This window comes from Palaemon carinicauda, chromosome 39 (genome assembly GCF_036898095.1).
Source record: "Palaemon carinicauda isolate YSFRI2023 chromosome 39, ASM3689809v2, whole genome shotgun sequence".
Lineage (NCBI taxonomy): Eukaryota > Metazoa > Arthropoda > Malacostraca > Decapoda > Palaemonidae > Palaemon > Palaemon carinicauda.
Genome location: NC_090763.1, coordinates 2,708,097 through 2,713,096, shown reverse-complemented (window position 1 = coordinate 2,713,096; position 5,000 = coordinate 2,708,097). Strand labels below are relative to the sequence as shown.

Here is a 5,000-nt window from a genome sequence, read left to right as displayed (position 1 = left end):
GGAGTCACTGAACAATTACATTGCAGTAGTTAACCCCCTGAGCGAAGGAGAATTGTTTGGTCGTCACTCGTATGAGGACAGAGGAGAATGCGTAAAGAATAGGCCAGACTATTCGGTGAATGTGTAGCAATGACGAAATGAGCCGTAACCAGAGAGAAGGACCCAATATAGTACTGTCTGGCCAGTCAAAGGACCAATTAACTCTCTAGCGGGAGTAAGGAGAGATGACAGAGGTTGTGAGCGGGGTTAAACACAGGACCTCGCCATGCAGTAAGGGTGTGACAGGTTGCATTTCCTCAGAGAGAGGTATAACAGGAACTCATGTGTCCAACTGTGCATGTACGGCATGTACACCATTTATATCTCGGTAAATATCGAGAGATATGCAAATGTTTTTACAGACAAATAAATGTTTTACAACAATACCACAAATAATATATATATATATATATATATATATATATATATATATATATATATACATATATATACATATATATGTATATATATATATATATATATATATATATATATCCATCCATTGAGAGAGAGAGAGAGAGAGAGAGAGAGAGAGAGAGAGAGAGAGAGAGAGAGAGAGAGAGAGAGAGAGAGAGAGTACCAAATCTCTCACTACTCTCTCGCTCACAGGTTTCTCTCCCTTCTCCGCTGTCCATAATACTACTCTAAGTAAGAGTTCCACCGCAATAATCAGTAAAAGTGTACCCATTCGAAACATCACATAAATACACCTAACGCACCCTTATGTACTTCCAAAGTCGTCGACCAATCAAAAGCCGTCTCTCTGGTAGACAAAAGTCATCGACCAATCAAACACCGTTTCTCTGGGAGACCAAAGTCATCGACCAATCATAAGCCGTTACTCTGGGGGTCTGCAGATGAACGCTTGTCAGCCTTGAAATTATTTTTATTAGAAATGGTTTGGGAATCGTCTTAAATGTCAATTCATAACATCATCATCTTTCCACCCTTCTCTCTCATTCTTCAGCGAAGGGAAGGAATGAACGTGGCTTTGATTAAAGCTGAATACGGCGAATTATGTAAGCAATGGAGCAGGATTATGAAGCTTAACATACTCAAATATATCTAAGTGCGTATCGTGCATATATCATTATCGAAGCGCGTAGAAGCAAACATATTCTCTCTCTCTCTCTCTCTCTCTCTCTCTCTCTCTCTCTCTCTCTCTGTGTATATATATATATATATATATATATATATATATATATATACATATATGCATGTATATATATATATATATATATATATATATATATATATATATATATCAACAGCAACAACAAATTAAGCTGTTTCTAGACCACTGCAGGACAAAGGCCTCAGACCTGTCCTTAATCATGACTGGGGTTTGGCCAGTTTTTATTACCACGGTAGCCACTGCAGATTGGTGATGGTGGGAAACTTAATCTGATCGCTCATAGCAAACCAACCTTTCACCACGTTCAGGCATCTCCACTCAGAAATGGTGTGTATATATACATACACACAAACACACACATCAAGCTGCGCCTTCCTTTTCTCCTGTGTCCCTCAAGCGTTCTTCACATTCCATTTTTGCCGGACCAGAGTGTCAATCAATCGAATGATCGATGGATCAATATAGTAAAGATCATAGGGAATTATCCTCCGAGATTTCCTTCTTTGACAGTTCTTGCTGGGACGGGATTGCGTTTCATCTGCGTGAAGGGGGTTGGGGGTTATTTAAAGGAGGTGTATCTAGGGGTGAAGGGGGTTGGGGCTATTTAAAGGAGGGGTATCTAGGGGTGAAGGGGGGTTGAGGCTATTTAAAGGAGGGGTATCTAGGGGTGAAGGGGGGTTGGGGTTATTTAAAGGAGGGAGATTTAGGGGTGAAGGGGTGACGTCATTACTATAATTCGCCTACGACCACTACGACTTTTTGTGCTGCTGCTTTTATCATCACTATTATTATTATTATTATTATTATTATTATTATCATTATTATTATTATTATTATTATTACTTGCTAAGCTACAACCTAGTTGGAAAAGCAGGATGCTATAAGCCCAGGGGCTCCAACAGAGAAAATAGCCAAGTGAGGGAATAAAAAAAGGAAAAGTAAAATATTTCAAGAACGGTAACAACATTAATACAAAGCTTTCTTAAATAATCTATCAAAACTTTACAACACAAGAGGAAGAGAAACGAGATAGAATAGTGTTCCTAAATGTACCTTCAAGCAAGAGAACTCTACCGCAATACAGTGGAGGACCATGGTACAGAGGGTATGACACATCCTAAGACTAGAGAACAATAGTTTGATTTTGCAGTGTCCTTCTCCAAGAAGAGCTGCTTACCATAGCTAAAGAGTCTCTTCTACCCTTACCAAGAGGAAAGGGCCACTCAACAATTATAGTGCAGTAGTTAATCTCTTGAGCGAAGAACTGTTTGGTAATTATTATTATCACTTGCTAAGATACAACCCTAGTTGGAAAAGCAGGAGGCTATAAGACCAGGGGTCTCCAACAACGAAAATAGGTCAGTGAGGAAAGGAAACAAGGAAAAATAAAATACTTTAAGAACAGTAACAACATTTAAATAAATATTTCTTATATAAACTATAAAAACTTCAACAAAACAAGAGGAAGAGATACAAGATAGAATAGAGTTTCCGAGTGTACCCTCAAGCAAGAAGACTCTAACCCAAGACAGTGGAAGACCATGGTACAGCGACTAGGGAACTACCCAAGATAAGAGAACAATGGTTTGATTTTGGAGTGTCCTTCTCCTAGAAGAGCTGCTTACCATAGCTAAACAGTCTCTTCTACCCTTACCAAGAGGAAAGTACCCACTGAAATATTACATTTTAGTAATTAACCCCTTCAGTGATGAAGAACTCTTTGGCCATTTCAGTATTGTAAGGTGTATGCGGACAGAGGAGAATATGTAAAGAATAGGCCAGACTATTCGGTGTATGTGTAGGCAAAGGGAAAATGAGCCGTGACCAGAGAAAATGATCCAATGTAGTGCTGTCTGGCAAGTCAAAAGACCCAATGACTCTCTGGCGGCAGTATCTCAACGGGTGAATGGTGCCTTGTCCAACATACTACCATTACTATTGCTCCTAGGGGACAGGGTGTGGTAGAAGGCAACTGTGTGGATTAAATATTATAAGAGTAACTCATTGATAGGTACTACTACTACTACTACTACTACTACTACTACTACTACTACTACTACTACTACTACCGATTAGTTTTTTTTTCAACTTACAACACAACCACATCTAAAATCCCCTTGTAATTAACAAAAAACAACAGCTACTTTAACATATCTAGTATAACTTCCCTTTTCACGGATCATAATAAAACAAATTTTATAAATAAATAAATAAAATATACACAACTGGTCTATTGTTGTAAATCTGTCTTTTCATATTGTCTGGGACAACAATTTCCTCTTTCGAATCCAACAACAAACACTGGACGCCTTTCCCTCTGGAGAGAAATAGCGAAACCGTTAAAGCTGTTAGGATGGACAAGGCACCAGACACTCGTTGAGATACTACAGCTAGATTTATTAGGCCCTTTAACTAGCCAGATTATACTACAATGGATTCCTCTTCACTCATAGCTTACTTACCCTTTGCCTACACATACACCGAATAGTCTAGCCTTCTTTACACATCCTCCTCTTTCCTCATACATTTGACAACACTAGGATAACCTAAAAATTCTTCTCCACTCAATGTGTTAACTGCTGTACTGTAATTGTTCGGTGGCTACTTTCCACTTGGTAAGGGTAGAAGAGACTCTTAAGCTATGATAAACAGCTCTTCTATGAGAACACTCCAAACTTAAACCATTGTTCTCTAGTTAAGGGTAGTTCCATAGCCTCTGCACTATGGTCTTCCACTGTCTTGGGTTAGAGTTCTCTTACTTGAGAGTACACCCAGGGCTCTAGCAAGCTATGCTATGTTTCCTTATTTCCTTTCCTCACTCGGCTACTTTCCCTGTTGAAGTCCTAAGGCTTATAGTATCCTGCGTTTCCAATTAGGGTTGTAGCTTAGCTAATAATAATAATAATAGTAATAATAATAATAATAATAATAATAATAATAATAATAATAAGAAGAAGAAGAAGAAGTAGAAGAAGAAGAAGAAGAAATACTTCCGTATTTTAACACCAACGAAAGTAGTACCGATTAGCCCTAAAATCGCGAAAGAAATAACATTTAAAGAGAGAAACAAGTGTCGAATAAGAAGAGCAAATAAAGAATAAAAAAAAATATGCAAAGTTACAGTTATTCTCGAAGTAAATTTTAATCTCTGGCACCGTCGTTCACTTAGTTCGTTATGCATGTTGCATAACGTTTTCCATAAGCCTGATCATCCTTTACATCCTTTACATACAGATCTTCCCGGATAGTTCCATTCTGTTCGTAATACTAGGCATGCAGTTAATTCTGATAGTCAGGCCTTCTCTATCATGAGGCTCAATACTACACAGTACTCTAGAAGTTTTATTCCAGCTGTTACCAAGTTGTCGAATGATCTTCCTAATCGGGTAGTTGAATCAGTAGAACTTCAAAAGTTCAAAGTTGGAGCAAATGTTTTTATGTTGACCAGGCTGACATGACTCTTTTTAAAGTTGATATATGACATATCTGTTTTGATGCTGTTACTGTTTTTAAAATACTCAATTTTAATTGTTCATTATGTCTCATATCGCTTATTTATTTCCTTATTGCCTTTCCTCACTGGGCTGTTTTTCCCTGTGGGAGCCCTTGAGCTTACGACATCTTGCTTTTCCAACTAGGGATGTAGCTTCGCTAATAATAATAATAATAATAATAATAATAATAATAATAATAATAAAAAGTACCACTAACAGACATCCCATACATTACCAACATAATTATAAATACCTTTAACAAACTTCATGAAATTACAAACACACACAAAGCAATAAACACCTTTCTAATGCATAATATAACACCACACGGT

General features: G+C 37.6%; 1 protein-coding gene across 1 annotated transcript in view; it reads right to left on the bottom strand.

Annotated features, from left to right (window-relative positions):
• Dpp10 (Dipeptidyl peptidase 10) overlaps positions 1–5,000 on the bottom strand; it is a 140,587-nt gene that overhangs the window by 52,611 nt on the left and 82,976 nt on the right. The gene's annotated exons all lie outside the window — the stretch shown is intronic.